At 36.2% G+C, this 21,397-nt stretch overlaps 1 protein-coding gene across 2 annotated transcripts in view; it reads right to left on the reverse strand.

Annotated features, from left to right (window-relative positions):
* Positions 1-21,397, reverse strand: part of LOC5577758 (ras-related protein Rap-1b) — a 436,890-nt gene that overhangs the window by 210,754 nt on the left and 204,739 nt on the right. For both annotated transcript variants that reach the window (XM_021849004.1, XM_021849005.1), the window contains exon 3: positions 13,094-13,139. The gene's annotated coding sequence lies outside the window, so the exon portion shown is untranslated. The remainder of the gene's footprint in view (positions 1-13,093; positions 13,140-21,397) is intronic.

Here is a 21,397-nt window from a genome sequence, read left to right on the forward strand (position 1 = left end):
TAATTCGTAAAATGTTTTAGAACTTTTGAATGTTTTGAAGTAGAAGAAACACTACAACAGCAATACAATCTATCATACTTTGAGCTAACCTTACAACAGCACTAAGGCAACATGCCCAATGGGCAATTTTGCAGTCATTCATACCAACCAAAACTTCTTCTACTTCTTGGCATTACGTCCTCACTGGGACAGAGCCTGCTTCTCAGCTTTGCTCTGCTCTGCTCTGCTGATGTTCCCACTTTACATTCGAAGACATGAATTATGAATCTTAGAAAGACCATTCATAGTTTTGACGTTAATTACGTCTTACGGCAATATACTGGGTGTCAATTGAAAATCTAAAATTTTGCGACCGTCACGAAATTTTGAAAGATTTTGAATGCTAATAACTCAGTCATTTATCTATAGATTTTAAAAATTTTCCCACCAATCGGTCGGAAATGTATACAGCAATTTTCTCGAATGGAGAAAACTATTGAATATCGACAATAAACTATTGAAAATTTGGAAAATGTCGACCCCTTTCTTACGCAACCAATCACGTGCAAGCAGTTTTCCACGCTTCTTTTGCGTTCCGCTTCGCACTATAAAAGCAGACCGATTCCTGCTTCTTCGCTCATTCTTCTTTTTGCCGTCAGACTGTGAACATGGTCAGCGAGCAAGTCTCGAGTGCCTTTCGCATTCTCAGCTCAGTTTTCAATGGAACGCGAATGGAACAACAACACGCCGCCACGACTGAAGCCGCTTGTTGAAGCGCACATCGTCATCGCCACCGCAAACCTCATCGGGCGAGGAGGATTGCTACCAGTGCGCCGTCAAAATGTGTCAGTGTTACGCAAATTCAACATTTCAATCGGCCCTTTCCAGAGCCAACAAATGTGTTTTAAAGAGTTGATTGTGTAATATTCCTTAATTGTTCGAGATGGCTGAAGAAAATCGACCAAAGCCGCTTGTTGAAGCGCACATCGTCATCAGCACTGAAAATCTCACCGGGCGAGGAGGATTGCAACCAGTGCGCCGTCAAAATGTGTCCTTGTTACGCAAATTCAACAATTCAATCGGCACTTTTCAGAGCCAACAAATGTGTTTTAAAGAGTTGATTTTGTAATATTCTTTAATTTGTTCGAGATGGCTGAAGAAAATCGACCAAAGCCGCCAAAATGTGTCCGTGTTACGCAAATTCAACAATTCAATCGGCCCTTTCCGGAGCCAACAAATGTGTTTTAAAGAGTTAATTGTGTAATATTCCCTAATGTGTTTACCACATACTTGCTATAATTTCTTAATTCATCTCATAGCAGCATACAATAATTGATTTATTACGAATAATTGACAATACGGCAATTTGAGGATGTTTCCGAAGACGCTGCTGCAGTGCCGTCGGGATGCAATAACAGCATAATGCTAATCTTGTAATTCCCTTACCCAGACATCAGTTTCATATAGCCTATTTCCCAGATAAGAAAACAAAGAATTTGAAAGGAGGAGCATCACCTGCTATTCTAAGGGTATAAAGCATCCCTTCTTCGATGAATTCGGTTTCATTCTGTTTTCGCTTTCGAGCTGGTAAGAGCTCCGGCAAACCTGCTCAGCTCCTCGCTACCAGAAACAAGCTGTTTGTACGAGATGGCTGAAGAAAATCGACCAAAGCCGCTTGTTGAAGCGCACATCGTCATCAGCACCGAAAATCTCACCGGGCGAGGAGGATTGCAACCATTGCGCCGTCAAAATGTGTCCGTGTTACGCAAATTCAACAATTCAATCGGCACTTTTCAGAGCCAACAAATGTGTTTTAAAGAGTTGATTGTGTAATATTCCCAAATGTGTTTACCACATACTTGCTATAATTTCTTAATTCATCTCATAGCAGCATACAATAATTGATTTATTACGAATAATTGACAATACGGCAATTTGAGGATGTTTCCGAAGACGCTGCTGCAGTGCCGTCGGGATGCAATAACAGCATAATGCTAATCTTGTAATTCCCTTACCCAGACATCAGTTTCATATAGCCTATTTCCCAGATAAGAAAACGAAGAATTTGAAAGGAGGAGTATCACCTGCTATTCTAAGGGTATAAAGCATCCCATCTTCGTTGAATTCGGTTTCATTCTGTTTTCGCTTTCGAGCTGGTAAGAGCTCCTCCAAACCTGCTCAGCTCCTCGCTACCAGAGGCAAGCTGTTTGTACGAGATGGCTGAAGAAAATCGACCAAAGCCGCTTGTTGAAGCGCACATCGTCATCCGCACCGCAAATCTCATCGGGCGAGGAGGATTGCAACCAGTGCGCCGTCAAAGTGTGTCCGTGTTACGCAAATTCAACAACTCAATCGGCCCTTTTCAGAGCCAACAAATGTGTTTTAAAGAGTTGATTGTGTAATATTCCTTAATTTGTTCGAGATGGCTGAAGAAAATCGACCAAAGCCGCCGAAATGTGTCCGTGTTACGAAAATTCAACAATTCAATCGGCCCTTTCCGGAGCCAACAAATGTGTTTTAAAGAGTTAATTGTGTAATATTCCCTTATGTGTTTACCACATACTTGCTATAATTTCTTAATTCATCTCATAGCAGCATACAACAATTGATTTATTACGAATAACTGACAATACGGCAATTTGAGGATGTTTTCGAGGACGCTGCTGCTATGCCGTTGGGATGCAATATATTTTCTATTGTTAAGGAATGATTCAAATATTACGTAACGCAAAATTTTATTTTAAACATATATATTTTCTAAATTCACAAACCATTACATTCTGGATTATAACTAAAGGAAGGTTGCAATTATGACATTTGACTATAATACAAATGCAGCAAATTAAATGGCGTAGTTAACGTCATGCGGTCGTGTCTTGTACACAACCCCCACTGATTTTTAGCGTCAAGGTTGGGTATGTTAGTTCAGTTATATTTGTGTTACAAATCATATACGTTTAAGTTATGATTTTAGTTATTTTAACAACAAGTTTGTTACAACCCATGTTCGATAAAATCTGTTTATTATAATAACATAAGCTAGTATAACTTTGTTGTCTGATATGCCCAAGAGTAAGCGGTGTGCCATATTATTTACTGGTATCAGGTATCAGAAGGCCGGCTCCAGAGGCACGTTCCCCGCCATTTGGGAGATTTGTGCCATCGCCATATTTGAGCCTATTTCATCATCTACCCGATGGGAGAGGAAAGGGAAGGGAAAGATGGGAGGAAATAGGAGTGGGGTCCGCATGTAGCTCCATACCACAATGGGTTCGAACAGCGCCCTAAAAAGGACACTGCAAAACGCAAGAGCGTAAAGAGAGCCTATAGCTCATTACCACAGCGGGTTAAGAATAACATAATGTACTGAAGATTCAGGTTTTTGAAATCAGTTTCACTTAATAAGTTTTAACCAAGTAATTGGAATCGCAATTACGCGAAGCTTGGATAGTTACATATCAGGTGATAATGCGAGCTAATTCATAAGCCAATTCATTCCCAGCAATGGAAGAATAGCAAGGACCCATATAAGTTTGACAGAGTTCACTGAATTCAGTTCCTCAAATTGAGTTCGACGTGCGATAACAAGCTTAGACCTTGAGTTGGCCGAAGCAAGAGCTTTAAAAGCAGCCTGACTATCTTACATATTCCTTTACAAATAGCCAGACGTCACAACCAATTCCCAGTTTGTGGAGTATAACAAATGCAAAGTCTGCAAATTTACATTCATATGTTCATATAGAGATGTAGCGATGATCAGATAATGATTCATCATCTGATACTGGTCAATTCGTCAACTCGTGACTGATTCTGTTCAAGCAGAGCATTATGTCTATCACTTCTTCTCTAGCGGATACCATGAAGGTTGGGCGATTCCCTTAAATAAGTAATCCAAGATTTGAACTACCGTAATCCGGGGTAACATTGATCAGTTTTTAGGATATTTCTTAAATATTTCAGACAAAACTGTAAATGTTGTGAGTTTTATGTTTTTAAAACAAGTACTGCCACCCAAAGCTCGTGACTATATTCTGTATTTTCTTTTTTGAAAGATTTAAGCATGTTTACAAAAATGTTGTATGTGATTTTTTCATTCAGTTGATATGGGGTAACATTGATCATCCATGTAAACAACGTTCGTTAATATTGAAAACGTCGTTACTTACATAAATCATGGCCCCTGAAGCCGAATATGATGTCCAAACGCTTACATCTCATTTACTTTTTGAGTTATTTTAAAATTAAAAACACCTCGAACAGCGGAATACGCCTAAAGGTAGGCAATTTCCTAAGGGAATTCTAGATTCTTAACAGTAATTTGTTAATGTTGCCTAATTGAATATACTTATGAAAGTTTTGACAGCGGAATCGTTTTTGGCGATGCCATTTTTAGCGAGAACCGCATTTCTTTGCTCATATCGCTTGCAGAACCTATGTGAGACATGAATCTTCGGTAGTGTCATCCTTAACCATTGAAATCATTGTTTCACAAACTTGACAATTTTACGCATAAAGTTAACGCAATTTTTGCAAAAATCTTAATTTTTAATAGCTCATAAATATAAGAAACAGAAGCAACATTCATGCCTTGGAAATATTTCATCAATAAATGATGATACCAACTTATTACGAGATGAGTTATTCCGATCAATGTTACCCCGCTGATCAATGATACCCCGGATTACGGTACTTAAGCATTCCATCAGACTGGAGCTTCTCAAATTGATATTTGAGCTGCTCCAGGTGATGTGATGAGTATCAGCATCACTGCCCATAATCAGCAGACGACCTTTTCATAGGCAGTGAACAACAACTCGTTTGAAATCAACCATTGGGGATGATTCATCATGTGGTAAATACACCACAAAACGAAAGACGTATTTCCTATTGAGGTCACCAACAGAAATATCAATTGTGACAGCACATACATCTCTGGTTGTTAACCCAGAAATGAGTGTAGCAACGTCAGCGCTATTTACGAGCACGGATGCACGAGGTATGGCACGCGAGTTTGTCATTTCATGTTTCTGAAAGTAACAAAAACTGGGTCCACAAGGTTACCTAGATAAAAGTTCACAAAAGTAAGGTTTTTGCGCCATTTGAACTGTACCATTTGCATGAGTCTACAAAGATTGATCGTTGCTGATATTCTATGCTGAAGATTGGTTTAACTAAGCTATCCTAACCGTAGCCACTATCCAAACTAGGCAGGATTAAGCTTTTTGCAATCTCAGAACGAAAAAGACCAGCAGCGAAAAAACCAGATCGGTATCTCTTAAAAGTCGCCAAAGGCGAAAAGCACAGATTACACTGTGTAATACGCATAATGCGAAACCATAGAGGTGAAAATTTAAACTAAATTACAACGTATTAATAATCCCACCTTTATTTAGCCTCAGGCTTGAGACTGAAGAAGGGCAGCCGATTATCTCGGAGAAACACAAGGTCACCTGCACCATTGCTCCGGGTAGCACAGGAAGGGCATAATACTGTAGAGGGCGCCCTGGTACTCCACAGGCTCCGTTTGCGGTTAGGTTTTGTTTAGACCCCCCTAACCATTCATTCTTAGGCACGGTAAGCTTAAAGCCACATGAATTAGGGGTCACCTGTTAGGTGGACTTTTACCACCGGAACAGGCAGTCCGTAGTGTTAATTCTTGGCCAATTGAAACAACCGCTACCGACACTACACGGCTATCTAGGCTGATCGGGAAAAGGAAGTTAACATTGATGATTAACTCCTGACGTGCCCAAACAGCCCAAAAAAGCGTAAGCGATGTGCCATATTATTTACTGAATATTGGATGAACACATACGAATAATTCAGTTTTAAAAACTTCTCGACAATTAATTTATCATGTATGCTGGGAATCATCCGTAAATTTACGATCAACACGGTAAATTGAATTTTATTCGCTCAAATAACAGTTAAAACAGTTCCGTTGCATATTGAATGCTCCAAAGTCAATTACAAACTTCAATGCGAAAAATATCGAAAATGTCTCAACTTTTCAACTTGCCCCAGCATGAGAATATATGATCGTTGCCTCACAAACAGGAAAATCACAACGTTGCAACCGTCAACAGGTTTCCACGTGTTAGCTCTCGAGATGCACGCATTGCACATCGTTCACACGGCCGGTAAACGCCGATGGAAATGGTCAGCGCCAGTTTCAGAAATTTCCTCACTGATGCGCAAACTTTTTAATTGATGACAACGCTTGCCAGAGTGCCATCCATACTTGCGTTTTCCGATTGTTTCTGGGTAGGTGGAAAGGCTGAAAAATGGTTATGGTTTAAGGCCCAAGTAAAAATGGAGCAAATGTCAAAAGTGAAAAAGCAGTTTTCGGCGTTAAAATCGTCAAATCGAAAAAAATAAAAACACACAGCTGTTTTATTTGCAAAATAAAAAGGCTGTGTGTTCTTATTTTTTCCGATTTGTTGATTTCAAGGGCGAAAACTGCTTTTTCATTTTCGACATTTGCCTCATTTTTTCTTGCACCTTAAGGTTTGAAACATACATACAAATTTATCCAACCATTATCGAATCGCCCATATTCTACAAAAGCATCATTTTTTTTCGGACCTATTAGAAACAGTTACATCACTGCTAGGTGGTTTGATGAAGTTTTTTTGGGAGTTGAATGCGTAACTGCAATTTTTCCGCCACACTAGATGAATCGAGGGAATAACGGGCGAGTAAGAGTAACATTATTGAATTATTCAAGCGTCCGCTCGCAAAACAGAGTTGCATGGGCGACATATGTGTGCGATGAAATGAGAATTTCATTGGAAAATCACCGTTGTCAAATTCGTTAAGTAAAATTCACATGACCTAAATTATCCATCTCAATTAATTCGGTCTGTTTTTTTGTTGGATCAAAGTTCATGATAACTTGATCCGTTTACTTCATCAACTCCAATCAAAATGGAAGTCAATCGCATTAACTCACTTTTGTTGAACTTGTGATTCTTAAATTATTTTGGTAATTTTGGAAGAGGATATGTCTCCCTACATAAGTTCAATTCAACATTAACAGAAAAACCCGGCTAGAAACCACTCTTCAAACACTTCTTCGATGTTATCTTCAACTGATTGGCTTTACAAGTAAACTCAACGAGCGTAAATTAACAATGAGAAATTAGTGCCTCATTCACATAAGACCCAAATTAAACTCGCTTCAAGTATCGTCCCACGATCTTGTCTTGTCAACTAGAAATTAACTAACCAGCAAATCCTTAGCATCCCCATTGCTTCAGTATTCAACGCCAGGTGCCATGTCAATTCAATTGAAATCACGTCCTGACATTGAAATTTTAGCGATTACATACCCTCTGGCAGCCGGGCTGTTCTTCTCTTAATAATACTCAAAGAGTCGTCACTCAGATGGAGGCCACCAAAGTCAGCAGAATCTTATTCCAACCCGTGCTAACTCATCTTCAGATTCTGAAACCGAGGAACATCTCAACGTTGGTGATGGGTAAATGACAGAGCAAGAAGTTTTCTCCTGTTTCGGGAACGGCGTCGCTACATGAGCGCGCACAAAATGAAAGGATTTCGCCGAGCGTGAAATCGGGAAGCGCAAACATTCCACTCCGGCACCAGGTTTGTTATAGGATTGATGCTAGATCTCTGCTAGAAAAGCACGTCGAAAGCAAAGCATGACGATGGAAACGTGAGCTGATGAACTTTTCAGGCCTGTTACGCTATGGTTAGTATCTCGTCACGATGTGATGTGGGACGAACTTGGTAGACAGAAGGGTGAATCATGGTAGATGCGCTGTGACTTTTTTGGATGTACTATGCTGGTTTAACATATCAATGAGTCCATCAAGGTGCATTGTCAAAATATTCAAAGTTATTTTAGAAAACAGCTGAAAATAATTCATACATCATTACCTTGGATTTAGATATTGATTGAAAAATTGGATTGGATTTGGATTGGATTTGGATTGGATTTGGATTGGATTTGGATTGGATTTGAATTGGATTTGGATTGGATTTGGATTGGATTTGGATTGGATTTGGATTGGATTTGGATTGGATTTGGATTGGATTTGGATTGGATTTGGATTGGATTCGGATTGGATTTGGATTGGATTTGGATTGGATTTGGATTGGATTTGGATTGGATTTGGATTGGATTTGGATTGCATTTGGATTGGATTTGGATTGGATTTGGATTGGATTTGGATTGGATTTGGATTGGATTTGGATTGGATTTGGATTGGATTTGGATTGGATTTGGATTGGATTTGGATTGGATTTGGATTGGATTTGGATTGGATTTGGATTGGATTTGGATTGGATTTGGATTGGATTTGGATTGGATTTGGATTGGATTTGGATTGGATTTGGATTGGATTTGGATTGGATTTGGATTGGATTTGGATTGGATTTGGATTGGATTTGGATTGGATTTGGATTGGATTTGGATTGGATTTGGATTGGATTTGGATTGGATTTGGATTGGATTTGGATTGGATTTGGATTGGATTTGGATTGGATTTGGATTGGATTTGGATTGGATTTGGATTGGATTTGGATTGGATTTGGATTGGATTTGGATTGGATTTGGATTGGATTTGGATTGGATTTGGATTGGATTTGGATTGGATTTGGATTGGATTTGGATTGGATTTGGATTGGATTTGGATTGGATTGGATTTGGATTGGATTTGGATTGGATTTGGATTGGATTTGGATTGGATTTGGATTGGATTTGGATTGGATTTGGATTGGATTTGGATTGGATTTGGATTGGATTTGGATTGGATTTGGATTGGATTTGGATTGGATTTGGATTGGATTTGGATTGGATTTGGATTGGATTTGGATTGGATTTGGATTGGATTTGGATTGGATTTGGATTGGATTTGGATTGGATTTGGATTGGATTTGGATTGGATTTGGATTGGATTTGGATTGGATTTGGATTGGATTTGGATTGGATTTGGATTGGATTTGGATTGGATTTGGATTGGATTTGGATTGGATTTGGATTGGATTTGGATTGGATTTGGATTGGATTTGGATTGGATTTGGATTGGATTTGGATTGGATTTGGATTGGATTTGGATTGGATTTGGATTGGATTGGATTTGGATTGGATTTGGATTGGATTTGGATTGGATTTGGATTGGATTTGGATTGGATTTGGATTGGATTTGGATTGGATTTGGATTGGATTTGGATTGGATTTGGATTGGATTTGGATTGGATTTGGATTGGATTGGATTTTGGATTGGATTTGGATTGGATTTGGATTGGATTTGGATTGGATTTGGATTGGATTTGGATTGGATTTGGATTGGATTTGGATTGGATTTGGATTGGATTTGGATTGGATTTGGATTGGATTTGGATTGGATTTGGATTGGATTTGGATTGGATTTGGATTGGATTTGGATTGGATTTGGATTGGATTTGGATTGGATTTGGATTGGATTTGGATTGGATTTGGATTGGATTTGGATTGGATTTGGATTGGATTTGGATTGGATTTGGATTGGATTTGGATTGGATTTGGATTGGATTTGGATTGGATTTGGATTGGATTTGGATTGGATTTGGATTGGATTTGGATTGGATTTGGATTGGATTTGGATTGGATTTGGATTGGATTTGGATTGGATTTGGATTGGATTTGGATTGGATTTGGATTGGATTTGGATTGGATTTGGATTGGATTTGGATTGGATTTGGATTGGATTTGGATTGGATTTGGATTGGATTTGGATTGGATTTGGATTGGATTTGGATTGGATTTGGATTGGATTTGGATTGGATTTGGATTGGATTTGGATTGGATTTGGATTGGATTTGGATTGGATTTGGATTGGATTTGGATTGGATTTGGATTGGATTTGGATTGGATTTGGATTGGATTTGGATTGGATTTGGATTGGATTTGGATTGGATTTGGATTGGATTTGGATTGGATTTGGATTGGATTTGGATTGGATTTGGATTGGATTTGGATTGGATTTGGATTGGATTTGGATTGGATTTGGATTGGATTTGGATTGGATTTGGATTGGATTTGGATTGGATTTGGATTGGATTTGGATTGGATTTGGATTGGATTTGGATTGGATTTGGATTGGATTTGGATTGGATTTGGATTGGATTTGGATTGGATTTGGATTGGATTTGGATTGGATTTGGATTGGATTGGATTTGGATTGGATTTGGATTGGATTTGGATTGGATTTGGATTGGATTTGGATTGGATTTGGATTGGATTTGGATTGGATTTGGATTGGATTTGGATTGGATTTGGATTGGATTTGGATTGGATTTGGATTGGATTTGGATTGGATTTGGATTGGATTGGATTGGATTTGGATTGGATTTGGATTGGATTTGGATGGATTTGGATTGGATTTGGATTGGATTTGGATTTGGATTTGTTGGATTGGATTTGGATTGGATTTGGATTGGATTTTGGATTGGATTTGGATTGGATTTGGATTGGATTTGGATTGGATTTGGATTGGATTTGGATTGGATTTGGATGGATTGGAATGGAATGGAATGGAAATGGAATGGAAATGGAATGGAAATGGAATGGAAATGGAATGGAAATGGAATGGAAATGGAATGGAAATGGAATGGAAATGGAATGGAAATGGAATGGAAATGGAATGGAAATGGAATGGAAATGGAATGGAAATGGAATGGAAATGGAATGGAAATGGAATGGAAATGGAATGGAAATGGAATGGAAATGGAATGGAAATGGAATGGAAATGGAATGGAAATGGAATGGAAATGGAATGGAAATGGAATGGAAATGGAATGGAAATGGAATGGAAATGGAATGGAAATGGAATGGAAATGGAATGGAAATGGAATGGAAATGGAATGGAAATGGAATGGAAATGGAATGGAAATGGAATGGAAATGGAATGGAAATGGAATGGAAATGGAATGGAAATGGAATGGAAATGGAATGGAAATGGAATGGAAATGGAATGGAAATGGAATGGAAATGGAATGGAAATGGAATGGAAATGGAATGGAAATGGAATGGAAATGGAATGGAAATGGAATGGAAATGGAATGGAAATGGAATGGAAATGGAATGGAAATGGAATGGAAATGGAATGGAAATGGAATGGAAATGGAATGGAAATGGAATGGAAATGGAATGGAAATGGAATGGAAATGGAATGGAAATGGAATGGAAATGGAATGGAAATGGAATGGAAATGGAATGGAAATGGAATGGAAATGGAATGGAAATGGAATGGAAATGGAATGGAAATGGAATGGAAATGGAATGGAAATGGAATGGAAATGGAATGGAAATGGAATGGAAATGGAATGGAAATGGAATGGAAATGGAATGGAAATGGAATGGAATGGAAATGGAATGGAAATGGAATGGAAATGGAATGGAAAAGGAATGGAAATGGAATGGAAATGGAATGGAAATGGAATGGAAATGGAATGGAAATGGAATGGAAATGGAATGGAAATGGAATGGAAATGGAATGGAAATGGAATGGAAATGGAATGGAAATGGAATGGAAATGGGAATGGAATGGAAATGGGAATGTTGAAGGGAATAGGATTTAGAATGGAAAAAATAATTCGAAAGGAAATGAAAAATGGAACGGAAAAGGGAATGGAAAATGGAATGAAAAATGGTATGGAAAAGGGAGTGGAACTAGATTGAAAGGAAATGGGATATTTATTTCATATTTGTGTTCTCTTATAATTTTCTTCTGGAAACATTGCATGCAATGCCAAATACTGCAAAAACTATCAAATAAGGCTTACGAAACTTGTTTGAGCATCTCAGAATTTTTTAAGTTGCAGCTAGACGACGTTCCTCGACAGCAGAAAAGATAATAGAACCCCGGAAAAATAATCACCTCGCAGGGGATAATCGCACTTGTCTTCGTCCTCGTACCGCAGCGTAAAATGACTTTGAGTTTGGTTGACTGAGCGTGGGACCCGCTCCGGTTAATGAGGCCAAGGGAGCATCTGCTGCTTGAGGCGGATATTTCACCTCATCGCTATCACTGGCTTGGAGTTTGGAAAGAATTTCAGCTGTATTTTTCACCAAACGTCAAGCACAATGCAGCGGGTAATTCACATCCGGGAACTTGAAAAGTGAGGAGGGGAGGGTCTAATGTTCGTTTTTCTACCAGTTTTTCCTCCGTCGGATAAAAGTATTTTTTTTCTAGCAGGAAGTCGCATTTTAAAATGCATGCGAGATTAATAGGGAGATTTATTCCGAAAGCGCAGTTGTGTCTGACTTCTAGCGGGAGTAGTTTTTCTTCTTGTGATGGTGTTTTCGTTGGAATGTTTCGAAGTAGAAAAGTTAATTCAGTCAAATATCTTCCGGGGATTGAGCTTCGACTGGTTAACGGCAAAAAATCAACCATGTTGAATATTCTCTGCAGTGAGCTGGTTGACATAATTGAATAAGTTTGTATGAACTGCATGAACTAAAATACTCATATTTTATCAATTTATATCGGATATCCAAACTGGTCAGTCATTTGATTTCGTATGACTCTGAAAACTTTGGCATTATCTATATAATTTTGCCTTTTATCTCGTAAAAGATGTTCGAAATCAGCACTTGCAGCACTTCGGTATCGTGTTTTGTAAGGGCTTTTTGCCATCATCGCTTAGAAGGAAAATGCCAGCGATTGATATTGGATACCAGCAGCAGTTTGACTGTTACAATCGATACATATTTATGAGCTCTGTCAGCATGATGATTCAATTTCGATGCTGCCATCATCGGTTGCAGTTGAGTGCAGCGTTGTGCACTTTAGCATTCACATCTGCAATATCCCGGCTGAAAGCAGTCTGACAGTTTTCACTACTGTGGCAAAGAATGAACATCCTTTAGAGCCATTTGCAGAAGCTGCACTGAATGTGCTCTCGCCTGCTCGTTCTTCAACGATTATCACACTTGACTTAATTGCATCAATGCATTCTACGAACCTGTTGAGACTAACATGACCATCTTCCATACAAACTTGAGTTTTTTTTTGGTATTGCTCTTTCCAGTTCAAGGCACACTGATAGCAGTTTCGAGGCACAATTTCTTCAACAATTAATCTTTGAACCAGTATACACATTCACTTACCTGTTTGAAGCCGGATTCAAACTATGGAGTTAAGAATTTACATCATCTGAAAATAAAGCAGAAGAAATTGATTAAAGAATGAGTTTAATGAAATTTACAGTGAAGGCCTTATGAATTATTTGAAACAAATTTTTGTGGAAAAAATGTTTAATCAACTTCTTACATTTAGTCGTCTCTCAAAGAATCCTAATTATTATTTATGAGGAATGTTCAAGGAGTTGAAGAATGTCCAAAGATGTTATTTAATGTTCTCCAGGTCCAGGGAATTTCTTAAGAGAGATTTTAACCTATTTATCCCAGGTATTTCTCCAATGTCTCAGAAACATTCTTCATGGATTTATTCGTGACGTCCCAGAGAATATTCCTTCAAGTATTAATGCAAAAAATTCTCTAAATCTAATCATCCAGGAACCCCTCAAGTTCATTTCAGTCAATACTTCAGTTTCCATGTTTTCATTACAAAACCGAATCATGAAGATGATTGAACCATCAGCAGACATTCGGTCAAAGGTCAGACTCGATTATCTGGAGGTTCTCGATTCTCAATTGGTCGGTTTTCAGACAGACCGAACTAGATGATATTTTTGTGAAGAATATTTGAGATGCAACAGGGATATGATCAGAATAAAAATCAGTGAGAGTAACTAGTTGACTACTAAAGTACCGTAATCCGGGGTAACATTGATCAGTTTTTAGGATATTTCTTGAATATTTCATCCAAAAATGTAAATGATGTGAGTTTAATATTTTTAAAACAAGTACTGTCACCCATAGCTCGTGACTATATACTGTAGTTTGTTTTTCGAAAGATTTAAGCATGTTTTCAAAAATGTTTTATGTGATTTTTTCATTTAGCTGATATGGGGTAACATTGATCACCCATTTAAACAACGTTCGGTAATATTGAAAATGTCGTTACTTACATAAATCATGGCCCCTGAAGCCGAATATGATGTCGAAACGCTTACATCTCATTTAGTTTTTGAGTTATTTTAAAATTAAAAACACCTCGAACAGCGGAATACGCCTAAAGGTAGGGAATTTTACATTCTTTACAGTAATTCGTTAATGTTGCCTAATTGCACATACTTATAAAATTTTTGACAACGGAATCGTTTTTGGCGATGCCATTTTTAGTGAGAACCGTAATTCCCTTGCTCATATTGCTTGCAGAACTTATGTAAGACATGAATCTTTGGTAGTGTCATCCTTAACCAATTAAATAATTGTTTTACAAACTAGACAAATTTACGCATAAAATTAACGCAATATTTGCAAAAATCTTAATTTTTAATAGCTTATAAGTATAAGAAAGAGAAGCAACATTCATGCTTTGGAAATGTTTCATCAATAAATGACGATACCAACTTATTACGAGATAAGTCGTTCCGATCAATGTTACCCCGCTGATCAATGATACCCCGGATTACGGTAACTGGATTCGATTGAGACCAAATCAATCGTAGATGGGTTTCTAGAAGAGCAAAACCATTCATCGAATAAAATTCTACCGTTGGATTTGCTTTACAAATTATTTCATGAACGATGTTTTGCATTAAAGTAACCACTGCCATATTTTTAAACTTATTGCCAGTCAACTTCCGCAAATCAGTTTGAAGTAAATTAACTTGCTGCTCAGTGCATTGAAATGGCAAATAGGTAGCTATGAGAGTATATTTACCAAGTTGTGTTTCAACAGCAAAACCCAAAATATCAAAAGTTATGATTTCAAATGACAAAAATAAAGTACGCCTATCAATGATGATTGCAACTGCCACATATGCTCCATTAAATCGATCATTAAGATAAACAAAAAAGTTTGGATCTCCTTTGAGTTTGGATCCTGGTTTCAAATAAGTTTAAGTGCTTTATGTAAATTATTAGCTGTTAGAAAATGAAACAGCTCATCCTCTATACCATACAAGTATTCTAATTCAAAATATTCAATCAAATATTTGAATCTATTACATAAACGTTATTTGATAACAATTTTATTTGTAAATTTACACCAACTTGGACTGCTTCAGCCATAGTGGTGGTTTTGAATATTGCATCAATCATTTCTATTCTATTCTATTCTATTCTATTCTAGTGCTAGCACAGCCAATAATGAAAAGCATCCTGGAAATATTAGCGTTTCTGCTGGTATTTTCTTGTCAGTATTGATATTTGCAGCATATCATCAGTGATATGACACAAATATTAAAATGGGCAAGCCCACTGTGCAGACTAATGGAGGTGAATATAATTCAAAAATTAACGGCAAGCAGATTATTTACTCATGAATAACATGAATGACGAAATTTTTTGAATTTGGTGGCAGAAGAAACGGGGACAACCGTACCAACCGTTTCATTGTTGGGAAATGGGAATTTTGTGTAGGAATATTACATCAATCATTTGATTTAAAAGTTCAGTTAGAAAATCAACATCAGTTTGAGTGATGTTACTAGAAGTGGTTAAATTTTCTGTTCAGATTTTCCGTTGATGAAGAGACGGAATAGGAGTTACCTGCGGCGGTATGAGCATGGGTATTTCCATTTGCTTTGAAACAATTCGACCAGTTACCCGTAAGAAGACAATTTGAATGGGAGGAACTGAAATTACCTGCGACAACATTGGCATAAGAATTTCCTTGGGTGAATCCAATCGAATTCGAATGATTCGAAAGGTTACCTGTCGGATAAAAATTTATTAATCAATAAATGAGATTTGTTGGAGTTTCTGCCTGGGGAATTCCCACTACGAAAAATTTTGCCGTTCATCTGCCTGGTAGGACCTAAAACAAACTTTCAGTTTTATCGTCATAAGTATCAAAATTAAGCTTTTTTGCTTCAAGATATTTAAAAAGAAGTTCACAACATTAACCATTTCAACCCTGGAAGAAAGCGCCCATTCCGGAGAAACGTCCTATCTTTCATTTTTGCCACGTTTAGTGACAGTTTTAAGACCCACCTCTTTGGTAGGTAATTGAGAATTTAGAGATTCACTTTTCCTTTTGTTCGTGGTTGCAACCATGTTCAGTGAATAAACGAAAGAAAAAGTGACCTTCTAAGAGGTTTCTTTCACAAGACTGTATTCAAGAAGGATTACAACCGTCAGTTTTCGCTTAGGGTTAAATGAAATATCGAAAAGACGGATCCAAACAAGGATCGAAAAGGGATCAATATGTTGAAAAAGTAGCATTGGAAAGGTACTGTTTTTGTAGCACTGAGAAGTACAGTGGTATTGATTTATGTGACTAAGAAGAGAACTTCAAATGGACTAGCCAAAGAAGAAAAACTTGGCAACATATTGTGACAACCCGAGCAGTGATGGATTCACTAAAGTGAGATTGTTGAAACAAGGATATACATTATGAATACATTATGGAAAGAAGGTCAGAGGAAGCCTTGACCATTAATCCCAGATCAATAGCTTTAAACTGTTATTGTAGTGACTAGACTTGATTGCTTGGTTGTATAATTATTAATGGTCATTTATTAAAGTCCCTTGTCAATTTACATACATCATGGACTACTGAGATCCTACATCTCTCCTTTCATTTATAATTTTATAATTCATTTCATAAAATATGTTATGTGCGTAATCCGCTTCCAATACCATTTGTTTATCAATCAGTGAGCCGAACTTCCTATTAATTATAGTTTGTTTGAACTTTGATTGTAGCTTGTGTCTGAAAATAAATAAAACGTGTTGAGTTATCATATAATGTTTCATGTTATCCATGTTCTATATTTCCATTTCCTTGCCCGTCTACAAATTCTCACAATTGCTACTGCATGTGTCTTTTGAAGTTATAGTCTATACTTTGTTTTTCTTGCTTCACTCTTCATAAATATGATAATTTCTGACTTGGTATTATCTCTCCTTCTCATATCGTTACAAAGATTTGATTAACAATGTTATTCATTTGTATTTTAATTATTTTTCATTATTCTTGAAAGTTTCATTTTTTTTATATTATTCTTGTTATAGTAAGTTTCCGCCACTGTAGAAATAAATCAAAGTTTAAATTAATTTTGTGAATGCTTTTAACCAGCCATTGAGATTCGACCCGAGGATCGCCTCTAGGTCTCAATCGGGTACACGAGATGCATCCCGCAAGGATCGTCTTCGGGTCTCGGAATATTATAACTCCATCTTTTAAGATGGGTTTCATCATCTCTTGAGAATCATCCTGAGGTTCGCCTCTAGGTCTCATAGAGTTAAATATTTCCCCGCGAGGATCGCCTCCGGGTCACTGCGTACTTCATCCCTTTGTCTGGGTTCCACTATCCCTCCAGATCAGTGTACTTCATCCCAACAACAGGGTTCCGCTTAATCTCAAAGGATCGCCTTCGGATTTTCTGCTCATCTCAAAGGATCGCCTTTGGATGTTATTTTTCGTGCTCATTTCACTTATAGGGCTCCACTTAATCTCAAAGCATCGCCTTTGATACAACATTTTACGAGATCCACTTAACAATCTATGGCATCTCTTTTTTTGTTTTTCATTACGTTCTCAACTTAGTGTTTTCATGATCACTCCATGGCTATTTTCTTTTCCAAATTTCGTATATCGAGAAACACGTAAGCTGATACGCTCTTCCCAGGGAAGTCAAAGAAATTACTATTACGAAAACATCCTGAACTGACGGGGAATCAAATCCAAACACCTTCAACATGGCTTTGCTTGGTAGCCGCGTACTTTACCACTAGGCTAAGGAACGGCTCTCAATAATTTCAGAGTTATAGTATCTTGTATAATGCCCATGATTAGAAAATCTTTAAGAATTGATGAGTCACATGATAATATTGAAGTGTATCATGAATTCCATTTAGTCTCCTGAGAGATTATCCATTCAAACCAGCCTGAACTACAATTTGGCAGCCAAATGACAGTATGTCAAATTATTTCGTACTTAATTTCAAATATCTAATATGTTCGTTGTCTTCCAAATTAGATAAGGTACCGTGGGGTAAGGGGATACAGTAAAATCAACAGTCAACTTCATTGTTATGTACAGATAACCTGAATGATGTTATTCAAACTTTTTCATGTGGATAATAAATGAGAGACTAAAAGACTTCAAATCGTTATTTGTTTCGATTTTTCTGATACTTATATATTGAGTAAAAGGGACTTGAAAATTTGCACCATGGTGGGGTAAGTGGATCACCAATAAAAGATAAACTATTCTCAAAACAAAAGTGAGATAATTATGTATAGTAAGAATGACATTACTCTCATTCTTGTTATTAGTGCTATGTTACATATTTTAATAGTTTTAAAATAAAAAAAAAACTTTATTTTATCGAAATATTATGAAAACTATCTAAACGTTAGTTCACACTAATTCGAACAAACAAAAAAACATTGCAACTGGAATATTTTTGAGAAAATTCGTCCATTTTATACACACCAGTTATACAGAAGTATTGTAGGATTATTCCTAATGATGTTTTCTAAAGATACTCGTGATTTGAAAATATAAATTATAATTACTTTTGCTTGACAAACTGATATCTTTTTATTTTATTTGTAAATATATTTGTATCACCTGTCTAGAACATTCGATATGGCCAAATAACGTACTATATTATGCGTTCAATTGGAGAAGTTGTATATTTTGCTCTTTTGCAATTCAACTTACATAAACCACGAAAAGTTTTGTTTGATTTTGCAATATTTTTTTTAGTTTAATTTTTATACCAGAAAGACTGTAAAAAACTTTTAGGTGGATTAATTTAATTTTTATCGGATCAATTTGACAAATTTAAACTAGGGATTGAACAATTTGAAAGGAATCAACATTTAAGGATAATAAAACTTATTCAAATCCGCGTTAGTAGCCTGCCAATATATGATAATAATACTTAATCCACTTACCCCATACCATTAGAATGTATGGGGAAGTGTACCATGGCCAATATATCTGTATTTATTAATAAAACACTTTTTTTTGCTTTTCACTCAATTAGAACTGAAATGTTCACCATGGTGAAAAAAATAATAGTATTCGAGTTTAGGCAGAGATACAATTGATTTTTTATTGGCAGAAAACAATTTTGAAATGAATTGATTTTTGCAGCTCACAAGTTTGCTTGGGTTAGTGCACAAGTAGTACCAGTTTTGTAGTAGTATCAGTGTGGACGTAATAATATAACCTCAATCGAAGCGATGGTGCGAAAACATTCAAAATAATCAAGAATTTTTGCTTAATATAGCCAAATGATTCACTCACCCCACTGATACACTTCCCCAACTGTTCCTTAATATAAAATTTATCCCTGTAACACTCATGATGTCTGTAGAGCACCATCACTTTTCCATGGGTCAAAGGCTAAAATATTAACGTCCCATAAAAAAATATAAAATTTCCATAAAAAATGCAAAATTTGACAGTAAAGAATCAAGGGTAAAATCAACAGAAAAGTTAAAAATTTCCATAAAAAATAAAACAAAATTTTCCATAAATTAAAAAAGTTTGAGCAATAAATAGATTCAAAAGTGCAGTAGAATCGACAATAATCTCACTAAAAAATATCGAATTTTACATTTAAAAACCTCAAAATGTCCCTATTTTCTTCACAAAAAGCAAGAAATAATTTTAAATTTTCCACAAAAAAGCCAAAATTTGCAATAAATAAATAATAATTCGCCCACAATAAATCAAAAATTTCAATTCAAAAAATCAAAAAGAGCAATAGCAGTAAATGCAAAGTTGCAATAAACAAACCCAACTGAGCAATTCAAAATGACAATCAATACATGAAAATGTTGTAGAAAATTCCAATATTTAAGTAAAACTTTCCATAAAAATAACGTAATTTTCCAATAATGAGTAATAATGTGTGTTTTTTTTTGTATGATAGGTTTCTCTACTGAGCTAGTGGCGAGTGATTTTAAACATAATACGGACGTATAATACGGAAATTCACTTTCATCTTTGATGTAACTGCCCACAGCAGTTGCAGAAATGTGTATACTTCGATTGATGAGTTTTTTCCTAAATATTTTTTTTAATTTGCATACGAACATAACGCTTTTTAAAGTATCTTCTAATAGGTTCATTTTTGGATCTAATGGGTTGTCTCAGTACTACAAATATGGTTAAGCATGCTGTAACGCTACTTTTTTACCTTCTCACCGACTTCATGCAACTACGTCAGTGGTCAAACAACACTTAGCGCGCTCGGCAAAGTTCCATCATGCCGCATAAAGTGTTGCCACAAATGATCTTAGTTTGTAAGCACCATTTCCCTGGCTGGTGGGACATGAGAGCATAAGCTTCTACCATCAATTTAGTTGGACATAACCAAAGCAGTGACATAAGTGTTCCTAATATTGGAAGATTAGATATCCCATGTTCCATGTTTCATTTCAACTTTGCCGAAATAATTAAAATTGTAGCGCCTAACGATAGGGTGTATTAAAAAACATTTTTTGTGATTTTTCGAAACCTCGCCTCCCCTCCATGTATGATTTTTTGTATGAAACATTATTTTTTTCTATATGGCAAGAAATATTTTTTCAAACCCGGCCAATCTCCGCGCTCTCCCCTCCCCTAAATTCTTACGTAATTAATTATCGAACTCTAAAATGCAATTACTACATCTACATACGACGACTAATTAGCTTAAATTGTGAAAACAATGCTTCAGTTTGACTGAAAATTTATGAAATCCATTACAAACATTATTACTCATTATTGGAAAATTACGTTATTTTTATGGAAAGTTTTACTTAAATATTGGAATTTTCTATAACATTTTCATGTATTGATTGTCATTTTGAATTGCTCAGTTGGGTTTGTTTATTGCAACTTTGCATTTATGAGATTATTGTCGGTTCTACTGCACTTTTGAATCTATTTATTGCTCAAATTTTTTTTATTTATGGAAAATTTTGTTTTTTCTATGCACTTCTTTATTTTTTTATGGAAATTTTTTACTTTTCTGTTGATTTTACCCTTGTTTCTTTACTGGCAAATTTTGCATTTTTTTATGGAAATTTTATATTTTTTTATGGAACGATTAATTGTCTGCCTCAAAGGCTAAAATATTATACAATAAAAACTTTCTTCTCGATTTTAATTAGTTAAAGCTAATTATACCAATTAAGTAATTTCTAATAACTTTTGTGAACCTTTTTTTTTATTTTTCCTCCTTCTGAACTTAAAAATAATAAATTCAATCATGTATTTTCCAAAGCTTTTTTTAGTATCCTTTAAAATCTAGTAATTTAGTAAAACCTAATAATCTAAACGGCTCTGGTCAATATTTGAATACATTGCATCAGTTTTAAAATGAAACCTAAAA

This window comes from Aedes aegypti, chromosome 3, assembly GCF_002204515.2.
Source record: "Aedes aegypti strain LVP_AGWG chromosome 3, AaegL5.0 Primary Assembly, whole genome shotgun sequence".
NCBI classification, from domain to species: domain Eukaryota; kingdom Metazoa; phylum Arthropoda; class Insecta; order Diptera; family Culicidae; genus Aedes; species Aedes aegypti.